This window comes from Chelmon rostratus, chromosome 23, assembly GCF_017976325.1.
Source record: "Chelmon rostratus isolate fCheRos1 chromosome 23, fCheRos1.pri, whole genome shotgun sequence".
In the NCBI taxonomy this organism is placed as follows: Eukaryota; Metazoa; Chordata; class Actinopteri; order Chaetodontiformes; family Chaetodontidae; genus Chelmon; species Chelmon rostratus.
In genome coordinates this window covers 7,266,216-7,284,014 of record NC_055680.1, presented here as the reverse complement: position 1 = coordinate 7,284,014, position 17,799 = coordinate 7,266,216, and the positions used below count along the sequence as shown (strand labels likewise).

The 17,799-nt window shown below is 44.5% G+C and overlaps 1 protein-coding gene across 1 annotated transcript in view; it reads left to right on the top strand.

Annotated features, from left to right (window-relative positions):
- The window catches only part of LOC121626256 (pyruvate carboxylase, mitochondrial-like), a 268,452-nt gene that overhangs the window by 174,757 nt on the left and 75,896 nt on the right, over positions 1–17,799 (top strand). The gene's annotated exons all lie outside the window — the stretch shown is intronic.

Here is a 17,799-nt window from a genome sequence, read left to right as displayed (position 1 = left end):
TTAAGACTGTGGGTCAGTCAATCAAATTGGGTCACCAGCCTTGATTCCACAGCAAGACAAAAGTCGAGCACAATGTAGGTCTCTGTAGGCTCAGCGAAGGCTACGAGGGTCTCATTGTAGTCTCAGTCGTGCAGAAAGTCTCCCAACAAACACACGCTTCATGCACTAATGCCCCTAAATACAGCTATGTGATAATAAGGTATAGCGATGAGTCACTGCCCCTGATTGGCATGCATAATAGTTGTCATAGCAACTGTAACCTAGATACTAAGAGAGTGACAGGGAGTGTTGATAACAGCCGCGGTGACGAGGGAGAGGAGACGGAGAGGATGAGACAGTGAGTCAGAGGCCGACAGACAGAGAAACTAACATCATCGGAGGAAGACGGGTGGATTTTTATGTGGAGCAATATGCGGACCTGCGCAGTGGAGTAGAGCCTTGAGCGTGGTGATTATATAGTGATATATATTGTATGCAACCTAATACTTTGAGTAACGGCCAGACATAACCGTATATCATGCTGACTTTACGCAAAATGGTTGACGCAAATTGCTGGCTCAATATTTTCCATTAGGTGCTAGCTTTGCTCTTTCTGCATGAAACCAGAAGAGGGTTTACCATTTAGCTGGGATATTGAGGCAGTGTCGATATCAAAGCACGAGGGTTTCCAGAAGCATTTTGCCTTTCTCCTCCCCATTACATGGATTTCTTTGGTCTGCCTCCAAAATGTGAGCTCTATTAGATATATTACAGAGGCTACACTGTCCCATTTTTGAAAGTCTGCATCAAATAGCTGAAGAAACGCAGTGCAGACTCGGGCTCCTAAATGTTCTCACTGTTAAAGCAAAGAGAAGGAAGCAGCATCCCACTTCAATGATGGGAATAGATTACATTTGGATTACTTAAGGCTCCATTGAAATGGTATCATTACTTCCTTAATGTCAGTCATTTCCTTTTCAAAGAGGATGTTTGAGAAGGACATTAATCCAATGGGCAATTCGTTAAGGAGAGAAATGCACTTATTTGATTGGACAGGCAGAGCGACAAGTTTGTGCCCGTTCAGTGTACCTTGAAAAGGCCACAAGTGTTAGAAAGCAGTTCTTTTCTAGACTATTTTTGCTACTTAGCTCTAAATACTCGAGCAGCTCTTGGTTGCTCTGAAATGCAAAACCTTCTTCAAACCAAACTTAGAAATAAAACTCCAACACACACTGCAGTTCAGCAATGGTACCATGGATAGTTATTTCCTTATGTCTGGTGTCATCAATTTCAAAAAAATGAAAAAGGAAAAAAAAAAGGCTTGCAGCAGGATGGGTAAGGGGGTGTGCAGTGGGAGGAGTAGGAGGGGGCAAAGTCACGAATGCCTGCAGTGACAGCCAGTCCCCAGGACAGTCGACTTCCAGCATCGACTGCTCCTGAGCTCCCGTGGAGGCGTGCATACTCAAATGAGAAAATTCTCAGGCAAAAGTGAAACGCCGCTTCGAAATGTGTGCACTCCACGTCAGGCGTTGCTGTACAACGAGCACGCCACTTCAGCCTTGGCTCGAGCAGCTTAGCCCCACGCTTTGCTAATGCTCGCTCCTCAGACAGTTTACTTTACCGGCGGCACGCTGAATGTCAATAGGCTCAGTGCTCTCCCGGTGTGAGGTCTGTGTCTCTCCACTCCTTCATTTGACCTTTATCTTTCCTTCGCCCCCTCTTTATTTCTCTTTTCCCCCCTCCTTTACTCTATCGCTGCCCCACTCTTTCTCACTCGTGCTTCCTCACTCTCGTAATAACTCTGCGCCTCCTCTTATTTTCTCTCACTTTAATTTTCACCTCGCTCTCACGAAAGCCATCCCATCCTGCTCCTTATGTCATATGCACTCCCACACCTTCGCCCTCCCCCCTCACCGCTCTCCTACCTACCTACCTCTCCTCTTCTTCTCTGACTCTATTATTAGGGATTGCTCTTTGTTTCCTTGCCATCCATCCTCTACCACTTATCTCTCACTGCAGTGCTCCTCCTTGTGTTTCCTTTCTTTTACTATCCTGTCTCTCCATCTTTGCTCACCTCACATCTTATAACCCTTTCCGCCTCTGGCTGCTCTGTAAATTTCTGCATTTTCTTTCTTTGTGCCTCATTCCCTCTCTTTCTTTTTCCTCTGTCTTGTCTGCCCTTGAGGCAACCTGAATACGACAATGTTATCAGTCACAGGTCTACCTCTCCCCTCTTTCTTCCCCTCCTCTGCCTGTGTCTTTTTGTCTTGTCTCTCTATCACTTGCTGACTCTGCTGCCCTCCACATCTCCTTGCCTGTCCTGCTCCTACTTTCAGTCACAAACTATGCACACACACACACCCTTAGATCCTACGTGCCGCACCCTCCCCACTTTGTTCTCTCCGCTGCCGTTTTCTGAGACGTGCGCCTCCTTTCCTCCCTCGGCTCCTTCATTTATCCAACTTTCTCACCCATCATCTGCTTTATCTTTATCTTTTTTTCACCTGTTTTCCTCCCTCCTCCTCATCACTCCTCCTCCTACCACTTTCTACCTCCCTGAAATCGTTCTCCCTGCACCCCTGCATCTCCCTCTCCCTGTCATCCCTATTAGGAAGCAGATCTCATTTGCAACAAGAGCAGTGCAGTATTGAAGCTCCAGACACACACACACACACACACACACACACACACACACACACACACACACACACACACACACACACACACACAGAGTTGAGTGTAACTGATCCGTCTGCTTGGTGATCGATCTGACCCAGAGAGATGGATAACACCCTGTCCCATTCGTTTACACTCCTCCTCTTGCTCGTTCCTTCTCCCTCAGCCTCTTCCTCTGCGCCCTCTTCCTATCCCGTCCCTTGTCTTCTCTGCTTAAAGGTTGGTAATCATACCAGTAATTGATTTTTACAGGTATGTAGAGTATTCATTAGGGGGGTCACTTTGTATAGTGAGGCGTGGTGTTTGTACATTCACTCGTTTGGACACGGTGTGTACTCGCTTGCCGCTTGTGGCAAAATAAAATGTGAATCAGTGTGTGTTTCAGCTCCCTTTTTTTTTAATGCAGATTTATTCAACAGGATGTGACACCAGCGTCTACAGCCAGAGGTACCACAACATAAGATATTTTAAAAATCTGGTTCCATCAGTCTTTATCAATCATTTTCAAAAAGACAACTTCTCCAACTCAGCCAAGCCAGACTTTTTTCTCCAATTTAAAGGTGCCGGTCACAGTAATGCTTTTAAACTTATCATTTGATGTGTTGGTTATTTTCAACTTGAAATTGACCTTCACAAGTCTAGACAGATAGGTGTAGATATTCAGTTCAACATGACATAAAACTTGGAAATCCTCACACAGATTAGTCAGTTAGTCAACTAACTGATGAAGCAGTAGTGGATACAACATATCAGATTACCTAGAATGGAACAACTGCCTCCATACTCGATCACAAGTCACTATTGCAATTTTCTCAAGCAGTTATTGATCAGCACTATACATGATGACATTTCTGTCTATTAGGTGTTATATGTAGGTCTTTTATTCAGGTTTTGCCTTGCATCGTCTTTTTTCCTTATCTTCACCAGCCTTTTTGTCTCTTTCTTGCACAACTGCAGCAATTGAATTTGCCCTCTTGGGATCAATAAAGTCTTATCTTATACATTGCGGTGTTGCAGCACACAGGGGCAGTACAGTATGTGTGCCTCTCTGCATGTGTGTGCACAGTCACTACCATCAGCCAGTCTCTGCACTTAATGTATATGGTTGAAGCTGTAGACTCCACCATGCTCATCCAGTGTGTGTGTGTTCTTGTGTGGGAATTAATGTGACATTTCTTTGCACTTAGCAAGCCTTCACTTGCTCTTAAGAGTTTGCTGCTGAATTTGCAATAAGAAGGGAGCAGAGAGATGTGAGTGTGCACGCACACTAATTCTCTCGCTCTCTCGCTCCTGCACTCGCACCAAAGCAGCAAGCATCGCAGTACAGCAATAAGGCCAGAAGCTCCTTTGCATCCAGCCCGCTTGATGCTTTTTGGAAAGGAAAGAATAAAGGGAGTCAGTCAGTGAAAGATAGATGATAGAGAGACAAATCACAGAGGAGGAGATGACAGAAAGATAAGAAAGGAGATCAGACACAGAGCAGATGAAATTTTAAGAAAAATCTGTTTGTGTGTGTGAAAAATGCATCACATGAAAGCACATGTGCACTTGGCTAGTTGTTTGTGTTTTAAGTTTGTGTGTGCGCTCTGAGGGATGTGTCCCACATGGGCGTCTGCCGCCGCTTAGGTTTGCCTTGTTCTGTGCTTTTTTTATTCTGCTCCCTCTATTTTGGGAAACCTCTCGCTACACTACCTTGCGTGAACCCTCAACCTTCCAGAGAGCAAGAAGCAGGCGGTTGGAGAGAGCAGAAAAGGCTGCATGAAGTGAGCGAGAACATGAGCTAAAAGCGTCTGTGGAAGGAACTACTCAGTAACCCCAGTGTTGGAGCACGACTCAGAGCTGCAAGGCTGAACCTGACCTCGCCCTAACTTCCAAAAGTTTCTGTTTAAACACCCACCACGGCCCCAGGAGGGTGCAGGTTCTTTCGGTGAGGCCAAACCCAGCTAAATATGATGATGCTAATAGCTTCAGAACAGTGTTTTTGCGGTGATACTTTTGAACCCAACCCAAACCCATGCAATTAAGAGAAAGCTTCAGGCATGACTTAAAAAGCTGTAATGTGTCAGTTTTGAAGGCTTAATTCCCTTTTTGCTCTCAGTCTTTAATTCTCTGTGGACTATTATAAATGTTGGGCCCTCTTACGTGCTAACCGCAGTTAATAGCGTTAATAAACTCCACACGTGTGTGTGTTTGCATGAATATTTTAAAATCTGCATATTGGCGTATGTGTTCGTGCATCCACTCTGGAATGCACAAATGCCATTAGCCTATAATCGACTTAAATCGACTTAGGGAATGTCGCAGTGTTTACAAACAAGGGGATTTGTATTAGCTCTCAAAAGCCACTTATCACAAGCGCAGTAATCCATAGATCAGATTGGAGCGTGAATAGGTACCGCAAGGCTTCACTCAAAACCACCGAGAGGTTAATGTTTGATCGCTAGGTGTGGAAAGCTGAAGGTAGACATGAATGAACATCTTCAAAGTGACGTCATTCAGCTACCAAACTACATATTCCCGATGTGCACCTTGACGCTGTTTGATCTGAAAATGCACACAAGCTCTGCTGGCACAAATGCAATAATCAAATATGGAGGCAGCCTTTCATGCACACACTCACTCACACTGGAATGATTTCCACCACGCTAAGATTTCCTTGCATGCACTCTTACTCATAATCCAGGCCCTTGATATTAGGTGAGAGCGCTTGCATACAGAAACAACCGCGAGCATACCAAAACAGTCTTCCCACACAATCATAATTATAGGGAGGCCGACACACACACACACTCTCTCTCTCTCTCTAGGCAAGGAACAAAAGAACGCCCACAGAGCCTCTTCGTGCGGCAGTCGTGTGTACTGTAAGCCCACTCATCCTTTTGATACTATCACTCCTCTGTCATTCCTCTGTCATATTCTGTCCGCTTTAGTCATCCAGAATGTATAGAAAGCGCAGGGAAGAGGGGTATCAGTGTTGGATATGGAAACGGACAACAAATGAGGGCCGCTGAGCGAGGCTAACTGCATGAAATACAGTGAGGGGGAGCGACAAAAAAAGAGAAGAAAATGGGAGACGAGTTCACAAGATGGTGGAAGGAGGGGTTTGAGAGTGGAGGAAAATTGAAACGCGGCAGTGTGAAGAGCTGAGAGCGAGTGGGAAAGAAGGGCGGAGAGAGCAGGAGTTTGAGGAGTATGGAGGAAAAGAGGGACGAAGAGTCGGTGTGTATGAATGCGTGTCGTTAAGCGGATGGGCAGAGAAATATGTAGAGGCGATAAACGGGTGAAGGCCGCCATCCATCACTGTCAAAGAGAGGGATGAGGGAGGGAAGAGTGGATTTGATTAGGGAAAGGGAGAGCCATGTTAAAAATGAGTTTGTAAGGCGTCACCGTAGTGATGGCAGCAGACGAAGGAAGACAGCAGTGAGAGAGGAAGCATGGATGAGGGATGGGAGCGAAAGGTGATGAGGTAACGAGTGAGAGGAGGAGGGGAGAGGTGACCGGTCAAGAGACTGACAGTTACGCTGTAAAGGACTAGCTTGGGATGTATTACCCCAGGTTGAAACTTTATCGCTACAATTTGGCCCTCACAATGATCTAAAATGTCTTATTGAGACACTAAACTGTGATCAGAGGTCAGAAATGAAAAGGAAGAGTTAGTGGAGGAGGTATTTCTCACTGACCAATAAGATACCGGAGTTCCAGCACAGTTACAAAAATGTGTGACAGCTTTACGAGAACTGTGCCTAAATAAACTGCAACCTAGAATTTGTGAAATGTTGAATTAAATCCAGAGCCAGCTGGTCAAAGAATAAGGAAACAAGACTAACAGTCTGACCAAGTTTCTGTCTTGCCACTGATATCAATATTTAGGAGATTAGAAAATTAATGATATGTTAATATATATGATATATCTTGTAAGAGATCCCTGAGATTTGTGAAGAATTGTGACACTAGTGTGGCATGTCTGCACTGCTATTTCCTTTTAGCCTCTGCCAACGTATACATCAACATGTATCTGTAATAAGCTGATATCTGCTGATCAGCGCAGCCACTTAATTGGTCTAGCTCTGTTTTGATCAATACCATTAAGTATATTTTATTTTTACTCAGATCTCCTAGCCAGTCAACCAGGTTTGTTTTTGCACCACAAAGGTAGAAAATCAAAAGTTAGATTCCTCCATATTGAAGAGTCCTGGCCAACATCCAGCGCTGACAAGGATGTGAACAGGAAATCCCAGCTTTCAGACACAGGTAGCCGGCAATCCTAGTCTTTTTGTGGAGTGTGTGCCTCTCAAAAGAGAAGAAAAAATGTGCAAATGTCAGTCATTAAGTGCTTGATGTGTACCTTTTCAGTCTGTACAGTCATCTCTCTTGTCTAGCTGTATAGACAGGGGGTACTGATGGAAAAAGCTCACAGAACCCCTGAGGTAAATGGTAGGAGTGAAAAGAGAGAAATGGGAAATCAAGAGAAAAGAACTGAAGTGTATTCTCTTTAAAATAAAAGGACTGCAGTCTTCTCACAGCGGGGCTCCAAAATATTACAGTTCTTCTGAAATACTCCACTCAACTAATTCCTCCCAAACCTCCATGTTGTGTTTGAGAGAGGAAAGAAAGCAGCTTGTGTGTGTGTGTGTGTGTGTGTGTTGACAGCAAGTGTCTGCATCGGCATGTGTATACGCATCTGTATGCACGACCCTCTCTGACTAAATCCTGTTGGAATCCATCCTATTTGGAAGATTTGATAATTGTTTCTATTCCTGGAACATTGCACAGTCAGACCTTTAAAATGTTTTTGTTTGGGTTGTGTTTTGTTGTTTTTTTTTTCACACCTTTGGAAAACTTCCACCTCTGCATCGGTTTAGGAATTTAAACGCTTATATAAAGACCTTGTTTTTGTCTCACTGATGCACATTTCACAGCTCTTGCATGAAGACCATAAAGACTCCAGTTCTGATGATTTTCTCCAGCAGTCTGAAAATCAAGCATTTGCTCCTGATGCCCAGAAAATTGACTTTTGGAGACACGAGCATTTCATCAGAGCTGAGTGAAATTGTAGCAGAGTGCTTTTGACTGCTGCACCTTATTTTAAGTAAGAAGTTCTTAAAAGTATCTCTAATCTTTTGACATGGCAACACTTCAGAGAAAGCAAGCCACTTTGCTGTTTGGCATAAAAACATAATGATAATATTGGTGGAGGCTTTGAAGTTTGGCTTTGTAAAGGCTCCCACACTCTGCATCTACTTCGCGCAGATAAGCCACCCGGTCTTTAATGAACTTAGAAAGCTTTGTTAAAAACTTAAGGTTAAAAAGTCAAAAAAAGTTGAGAAACCAATATTAGCTGGGATTCTTTTGAAGTACGCCTGTTCTGCGAGGCCAGACCTCCTCTCTCTGATGTGTCGACTGCAAGAAGTGCTTGATTTTGTGAAAAACCAGGAGTTAACCGCTGCTCTGATGTACCACAGGCTGTGACTTGGTGCGTGGTGAAGACTTGCACAGTGGTGGACAAGAAAATCCCAAGCAATGAACAAAAGCATAAAGCAGGCCTTGCTCTTGCTCTGTGCATGGCGATTTTGTGCCCTCTGGGTACCCCACTCTGATTTGTCGAAATCATTTGGTGACTTGCAAGTGTTGAGTGCCGTCCAGCCAATCATCCATATTCTTGCTAATAGTGTCCGTTGCATTTGTGGCCAAGTGAGTAATTGCCACCAAATAAAGGCTCAGCTGGATTTCCCTTGTTTTTGCACATTACCAGGTGTCTTATACTAAAATGGGAACAAAAAATAAGATAGAAACCATATGCAGCTCATGTGACCAGCAGTACAAAAGGCTAAAACCTGGTCTAACTAAACTAATAAACTAGTTTTTCCACCTTTTGAGACGTGCTCCAGCAACTCTACAAGCAAACAGCTCTGGAAGTTTTCTGGAGAAGTTCTGCAACAGCGTTGTTACATCTGTGGCGGCCAATCTCCCACTCCATGCTGAGGTTTTGTAATTTTGTTTCCTCCCATTGGAAAGCCCGCACGACTGCACAGCTTGGGGATTAAATTTTCCGGGAGGTAAATTGAATTGGCAAACAACGGAGGTGACAATGATTTTCTTTGGCACTTCATTGGCACAGATCGTGCCAGGGAGCATGATCCCCTATCAAGCTCTCATTTGAATTTAGAATTTTTTGTTAAAGAAGTACACCAGCACACACTTTTCCCCCCACTGTAATGCTCCAGCGTCACTCTGACCGCAAAGTAGGATCTCAGCATTCTAAAGTCCTTTTGTAAACTACAGCTGTAGTTTCATTCTATACATCGATAGCACTCTTACAGACGGATACAGTTGAGCAGCCAAAATGACGGAAACAGCTGAGCAAATCAGGGACATAAAGTGCTGAAAATGGCCCTGGCAGCTCTGTTACGCTGCTACACCAGGATGCCTTTCTACTTGGAGAGGAGTCATTTTTCATTGGTGGATAGCTGTCATATTGGTGCCAGAGAGGCAGCTCAATACTGTTCTGTTTTGATGCTCCCTTACTCCAGATGGCAATAGCACAGTAGTATCTGATTAAATTGCTCAGTAACATAGTTAAAGATGGGGGCCAATAAAAGCCTATAATTAATAGCTGACAGTCTTTGTTTTTGCCACATGCTCCTCTTTTGATACAGATTCCATATTGTGTTGAATGTGGTGGGGAAATGAATCCTGGCATCTGAATGAACTGGCATCCTCTATACACACGCTTTTCTTTTTAAAGCGGCTATCATCAGTATTTTTATAATAACATGTATCAAATGACAGTGCGACAGTGGAAAAGGGGTCGCTTGTAGTGATGAGCCTACAGAGAGTATTCTCCTGAATCTGCAGCTCCCCTCGGCTTCACAGAGCTTCATAGCGAGTTTCAGCTCGCCGCTTGACGGCTCCAAAAACCCACCGCGCTACCTGCTCAGCACCGAGCAGCAGACAGACACACTCAACAACTAGATGGTGAACATAGTGGAGCATTTAGCAGCTAAGGAGCTTTAGACTTCCCTCATGAGTTGGTAGAGGCCACAAACAGTGTTTAAAAAACTGCTGGATGTAAGCAGCTGTTTTTAAACAAGGTTACCTTATCGACTCCAAAGGTGATGATATGTCAGTGTTATGTTGACAACTGGTCCACAACATCTTTATTGTAGGTTTAAGGTTGCCCCTTTATTAATTGGCCGTAGCTGTCATGATACATCCTTTGAAATGAGTGACAAGTAAATTAAACTTCATGTGTCGTTCATAAAAAATCTGTTAAATTTCACATGCTTTCGTTGAACTTATGCTATACTTTATGTAGCAGTCTGCAGGTTATTACAGGTGCATGTTGACTACTCCATGTAAGCTGCTCCCGACTCCATTCACGGCGGTCCTACCTGTAAGAGTTTGGAGTGTTTCCCACTGTTGCCATCAGCCTTTTTCAAACTGCGCCTGATTGGAAAATGAATGCTGCTTAAATTTTCGTTATTACGTTCCTGTCCCGTTAAATGTGATTGTGCCATAGCCCGCGTTTTGGGCCCAATTCCAAACACCTGGAGCATGAAGCAGTTAATATATTTGAGTCCCTTCTCACTAGACATTCTTGCAGTTTGGAGCTTTGGGATTGGTGTGAAGCGTAGGTGGTGGTGTGCGTTGGTGCTCGCAGTCATAGACGGGTCACCCAAGAGAAAGTCTTCAACTGTAAACTACTTCAGTAACTAATCCAAATTTTCTCCACACACACACACACACACACACACACACACACAAACTCAGAAACCTGCAGACATACAAATACTTAAACACAGTTCTGCTGACACCCACAAATGTGCCTTCGCATGACACACACTATCACAAGTGTTGCAAAATAACTGACCTGCCACTCACCCTGAACATAATGCGCTTGCAGTTTTTCTCCTTCCCTCTCCTCCTCCGTTCATCCCTGCTGTTTCTCTCATCCCTCCTTCATCTTCCTCTCTCTGTCTTTTCTCCCTCACTCGTTTTCTCCCTACATAAAGATAATGTCTCTCTCTCTCCTTGCAGGCTCTCAGTTCCAGCCTGCAGCCTTTCCTACAACCCTGCCATGTTTTCAGTGGGTGATTTGTGTGTGCACCTGTGTATGTTTACACAACTGAGGCTAATCAACAAAAAATTACAAATCCGCCACAAACACCAGCCGATGAGCCACGCGCAAACACGCCACTTCTGAGCTGTCAACATCTCGCGGCGCCAATTATATGGACCCTGATTGGCTAACAAGACAGGATGCAGCCCGACTAAAAGTGTTTGTGTGCTTGTATGTATGTGCGAGTGGCAGTTTGATGATTCAGCAGGGTTCCCAGCTTTCTAAGGGGAAATCCTTAGCATGAGAGCAAATTACCCAATCAGCACTCTGCAACCAGCACAGTGTGTCAGTGACATGCCAGCCAGGCCTCTGAATCACACTGATGGATGTATTGATTAATGTTTCACACACACATGCAAACTCCATCTTCAGTCATGCTTTTTTTTTCTTTTCCTCTGTTGATGTCCTTTTGTTGCCTGTACTGCTCTTGCGTTCATCCGTCATCTCACCCTCCCCCTTTCTGAAACGGGGGGGGGCTAGGAATAAGATGTGTGGCGCAGGATGCAATGTGGCGTGGCGATCGAAGGAATTTTCAATGAATATTTGGTTGAGGCCTGATCACAGAGGCTACTCTCAGCCACAATGAATCACAAACTGAACTGTAACTCACCACAAAGAGCTTTTCTTTTTTCCCCTGATGTGAGACACTAATAAAGGCGAAACAACACTGTGCTGCAATGAGCCTGCAGGGGAAACTGGTTTCCCTTGAGTTTGTTGATTACTGCGTCTCGTATTCTAATGCTTAGCAGTGCTGATACAGGCAGGAACGCTCTGTGCCTCGCTGTCAGACTTAGTCTATATGTGCTGCGACTAAGTACAAGCCGGTTTTCTTCTGACAGTCATCACCCACGCTGTATCCCGCACCGTGATTCACTCGAGCATCTACAACCGACTGCATCTGTCGAGCATCGTTGTAATGCAGACAAACACCTGTGAGTTTGCAGGCGTACAGTAGTGATGGTTTGGCTGGTATATTATGCAGCTGTCGGGGAGGTGTTGCCAGCATGTGTAGCAGAGATGTAAGCTGATGGATCTAATGTTTAGACGTCTTGAAAATCACTGTTGAAGGTTTGCTATCACACAGCTGCCTAAAAGAAGCCCGAACCACTGTCAAACCCCAGTTTCTGTTATTGGTTTTCATCTCTTTAAACCCCTAAAATCAATAGATCATAGATGACAGTTAGTGGCCTCGACAGATTACCTGACCCATTGCATTTGTGTGTTTTGGTGTTTTATAACGCTGTTGCAATTAGCCAGATAGTTGCTGCTTTTCTCAGTTTTATGTAATTATGAGCGAATATCTTTGGGTTTAGGACTGTGCATCAAGCAGACATATTCATCTGAAGACGTCATCTTGCTCTCCGGTCATTTTTCATGATGTTCAGTCTTTATTGACTTAACATTGAAGCAGTTAATCAGAACAAATCCACAGATCAATTAATAATGAAGCTAATTAGTAGCTGCAGCTCTAGTGTGATAAATGCCACCTATCTGCCGCCCTGCAAAGATTAAAATAAAGCCCTCACATCAGACTTGCAAAGCCGAACAGGTTCTTGCTTGAATGGGACATGTGGCTGTTGGTGAGCACGTTTCTGAAGTTTTGTGTGTGTGTGTGTGTAAATCCATTCCTCCTTTTCCCTCTCCATCTCCAGAGGGGTTTTTCACAAAGCAGGATTAGCAAGTTGGCCAGATAGCTTTAAAAAGTACTTTTGTTAGCAGTTCTCAGTCCGCAACGCTGAATCATATTTCTAAACCTAATATTCAAATTGAGCCTCGTGGATTCGTATCAGTATCACCAAGAGAGCGGAATAATCTTTTCTGGATAGGTGGGTAGCTTCCTAATCCTGACTTGTGAGATTCCCTGCCAGCGACCTCACGGGTCCTTAAATCTGTATCAGGTCTCGGTACTTCTTACACCTGCAGATACATCGACATCGATCCTCCTCTCATCCCTCTTTTCTTCTCACTCTCCCATCCTCTAGCCCCCTCCCCAGTCCCCTCACACACACACACCCTCATTCACAAGTGGGTCTCCCCCCTCTCCCCAAACCCACCCCTCCGTCTGTCTCCAGCGGTTGCCGTGGTTACAGTTTGTTCTGCTCATCAGGCGCCCGCTGTGCCTAAACAGACTGTCAACAGTTTAATTACTCATCCTCTCATCCCTCTATCTTTCCTTACGTCTGCACTATGCTTCTGCTTATTGCTTCCACCTCTGACTGGGGAGTCTCTTAGTCACTCCTCCCTGTGACACACTCTTTTAGTCTCCTTTCATTATTTTCTTCCCACATTCACTCCCTTCCTTTTACTTCTCATCCGTCTGTTTTGTCATCAGGTCCTCCCTGCCCTTCTTTCCTACTATGTTTGACTGCTAACAGTCTAATTGCTCATCCTTTTAACTTTCAATCATATCAGTTTTATTCCTCCATCTCTCTATCCTCTCGTCCCTCCTCCTCAGTGTGCCAGTGCTTTATTAGTGTAGTTTTTCTTTTCAGACATTGTTATTCCTCTATTCCCTTATCCCCACTCCCTCTTATCATCCACCTCTCAAGTGTCATCACTCGCCTTTTCATTCTTCATTACTCAGTCTCTCTCCATCCTCAGAGTGATCCTCCCTATCTTAAACAGTCAGTCTTGTAATTACTCCTCTTCATCACTCTATCGTTCTATACCTCTCTGTCCATCATCTGCCCATTCGGCTCCTTAGCTGTCGACAGCGGCCCGATGTCTCATCCTTTTGATGTTCCCTCTCTTCTCGAACAGCGCAGCCTTTCACTTCTCCCGCTGCGCCATTTGTCATTCATTCGTCCATCCACTCATCCATCATGTGCCACATTCCTGACATTCACCGTGTCTCCCTTGTTTCAGGGTTTCAAATCTTCCACTTCTCGCCTTGATTGAAATAAAGCTGGTTATATCGGAAAGGTGTGTGACATCCTTCATCTATCATTCATCATCACCTTTGATGTCTTTTCATGTGTCTTCTTCTGCTTCATGCAATTATCCTTATTGCCTGGAGCTATTGTACTTTCAGTTGGTCACTATGTTTTGAACACTTCATCAGTCAGTCTGTCTCATCTCCTTTCTGTTGGCTTTCTAATTCCTTAACTGGCTGCTCTCTAAGCCCCTACAAGAATAGCTATTGGCCAATCGCAGCGTAGCATCCGTAGTAAGAGCTAATAGAATGAAAAGAGTTTGGATGGTGGTTTCTTCTCTTGACCTCTCAAAAAGTAAAGGTGTAAAGAAGGGATTAAACAGTGTGATTGTCTGCTCTACTCTAAACTGCAGTGGTTAGTATGTCAGACTAACTAGCTTACAGTAGTCACCTGAATTACTTCCAAAGCCAGCAGCTTTACATCATGTATGGGGGGGCCTGTCCTGGATGCCACTATATCAGCATTCAGGGGGACATTAGTGGCAGTCCAGTAACCCCAGCCCAACTAATCACCTGAGATAGCAGATAACACCTTGGTTGGCCTCTTGTAACATTAAAAATAAAAAGTGTTTGAAAATACAACTTAACAGCTAGTGCTACTATATGCAGTCATCAAGTGCCTATTTAACCCTGTAAGGCCCACTTTTGCAAAAATCTGTTTAAGCTATACTAACAAAAAATTGGGGATTTTTTTTAAAGACCATTTTACATACACAACCTGCAAACCTTGGGGGTATTTGTGCCTGCCTGAGGGTTAGGATCCCTCTACAGGATTCCCGTTTTAAAACAAATCCGCAGGAACCAGCTCAGGGATCTAGCATTAGCTTAATTAGTTAGCTAACCACAGCGGATAAAATCTGCCAGTGACGGTTACTTCAGACTACACAATCAGTCGTTGGATAGAAACGAGAACTTTGAAATGTAAAGCTTTTGTCTGAAATCAAGGGCCCACCAACAATTAAGAATGTTGATGGTGAATTTGTCCCCATTGTCGCTGTGGACTGCATATGTGGCGTTTGAGAATGCGAAGCTTGCCAGGCATAGCAACAGTAACTAAGGGAGGGGCGTGGCTTAGCGAACAGTCAGCTAATTGATCTGCTTTTTTTTTTTTTTTTTTTTTTTTTTTTAAACTCTCTCTTCAATGAGTGGTCCAATGCCTGCCATTTTTTCCCCACTATTCCTTCATCCACTTCCCAGTCTGCTCAGTTTGGCACGGCTCCTACTTTGAACAGTGAGCACCCCATCTGTTCATGCATATCTCTTACTGTAGCCTCAGAATGACAGACACCCTCAGCAACAGCGAGCCACACACAGCATTAACGAGATAATTCAGAAAATGTTCCTGCTATCCCGCCTTTATTTCACTCTTTGAACTGTGTGGCGCTCACCTGCTCTGCGTTCTTATGACTTTGTCTTGCAGGCGAGCGAAGCCAATTGTATAATTATGATTTGGTTAATGGATGGTAAAAGGCCTCTTTGTTACACTTAAAAAAGATTCAGTCATGATCTTTTCAGAATAAGCATCGCCCCCTGTTCAAAGCAAGAGTCAAACCGCTCTAAACGATCAACACAGCCAGTAATGAACCCTGTCTCCGTTATTCAGAAAAGCTTATTGTTCATAAAAATAGTTTCACGTGTGCTTTTTAGTCTCTTTTGTTTCCAGGCTAATTAATGTTCCTCTGAGGTAGAATTTCACTTCTCCCAAAACTTGTCTTATAATCGGCACGTCCATTATGGAAAAGCCCCATGCTACAACATATTCCCCTTGTAGTTATATCTCTAAATAGCTCATTACGGGTGTTAGTGATCTTTTACAGACTTTTTGGGGTCATGTAAGACTAATTGTAGCCACTGGTATAACAGTAGAAGGCTACATAATGATGGCCATCTGTCATTTCTTTTTATTTCTTCCTCATCTATCTCTCTATTTTTATCTCTCCACAGTAAATCACCATTAATTTATCACTCTAGCCTCAATGTGCCTCTTTCTAACATTTTTTTTATTATCGTGTCACTGATAATTCTAGACTTAATAAAATTGTCTTGTTTATCTCACTCATCATTTAATCAATCAATCCCCCAGTCACTTGTTTTCTTCTGTTTTTTCTGCTCCTAAACCACTTTATGTCTCAATCTTTTTCCCATTGTTTCATCCTCTGCTTCTCTTCATCCCTCCATTTCTCTGTCTGCCTCTATGTCTGCCTCTTCTTTTATCTCTCTCTCTCTTTCTCTCTGCCGCCATTGGCCCTTCATTATTTCACCCTTTCTCTCCCGATCTGCTTCTTCCTTTTTCTTCCATGCATCTGTCTCTGTCCATTCTTGTCACTTGACGCAGTCGATCATTGCCTCTCACTCTTCTGACTGCAATCCTGACCTCTCTTAACCCTCGGTGCCCATCACTATGTCGCGTGTCACCCCTCCTTCCCCATCTCCCCTCTCCATCTCCCTGCATCTATTGCACTTTCCCTCTCCTCCCGTCTCCATTTCTTTCTCATCGCCCTCTGATCCTCCATATATCCACTCAGTCAGTCTGATCTCCTGTGTCAGTGTGCCAAATCTGTGTGTGTGTGTGTGTGTGTGTGCACACTCAGACACAGCTTACGTAAAAAGCCTCAAACGAAGGGAGGCCGCTGCAGCCGCCGCAACCACACAAACGCTGTCAGGCCTGCATCCACACATCCATGCATCCTTACCATGACACACACACACGCACGACACGCCAGGTGAGATTACATAAAGGCGAGGTGATGAAAGCCAAGCTGAGACGCACCTAGTGAGTAATCTGATACAGGACATCTGGCAGACACTCACACACAGAAGCACGAGAGAAAGCAGGATTCTCAGTGTGGTCGGGGTTTGTAGAGCAAAAAAAAAAGGGGGGGACCTGGAGGTGTAGAAGGATTAAAATAGAAGGATAAGAAAAGAAAAACATACAATCATCGGTGCCATGTGGGGGGATTTGAATGTGTGTGTTCTCCTCTGCGTGTACTCTTGACTTTTCCCTCCTATGTTGTTGTTGTTATGAATGCACATCTGTTCGTTATTTATAGGCCAGAGTGTGTGTGTGAGGGAAAGCTGAGTTCCCCATCACAGTGAGGGCTGGTGTTTATGTGCTCAGTGATTCAGCACAAGAGAGCTAACCATGCAAACATGAATCTACCTTTACTGGGCCAGTATATGCCAACAACTCTATGTGTGTGTGTGTGTGTGTTTGAAACTGCATGGACGTTACCTTTTCCGTCTGTGCGGCTCTATAATCCGAATCAGCTCCACATGTTATCCAGGTTTATATGTGCGTGTGGGTGTGTGTGTGTGAGTGTTTAGCACAGATCTCGCCCCAGGTATTTCTCCTTGTGTTGGGCCAGCAGGGGGTGGCGGGGGGGTGATGGTGGTGATGGTGGGGGGGGGGTTGTGTGATTGTGTTGAAACCTGTCCTACTCCCCTTCACACTCGCACGCCCCCACACACATCAAAAGGAGGCGGATGTAGGTCAGTGTAAGAAAAACCAGAGAGTTGCAGAAATTCCAATCCCACAATATCCTCTTAGGCTTCTATAGATGAAGAAAACCTGGAAAATCCAGAATTACTCGCTCAATCCTGGCGCGGTATTCCGAAATAGAGACCTCAGTTTGAGAAGAAATCCACGAATCCACTTCACTTGAAATCCTATTTAGGGCGTTTTGATATGATTTCCTCATGGCTGTGTTCAACTTCTCTCTATATCTGGAGCAGTTCAGTCGACAGAGAATAAGAATCCTGGAGTTGCCGGCGATCCTCACCTCTCCTCTCTCCTCCTTCCGCTCCTTCTCTCGCTCCCTCTCTCCTTTTTTTTCCCTCCCCCCTCACTCATACAGCCCCTCTCTTCTTATTTATTCATCTGGCTTACTCTCCTATTGCTTCATTCTCTCACACGTTTAGTTTTCCCCCCACTCCTCTTCCTCTCATCCCTCACCTCCTGGTGTGATTTCCAGGGCGTGTCACAGGGCCTCTCTACACTCTACACAGTGCGTCCCGTGTTTGCTCTCCCACATTGAGTCAGTTGTTCATTGATGACCTTGGCAGGAGGTGCAGAAAAGGAGGTTTGGGAGTGCGC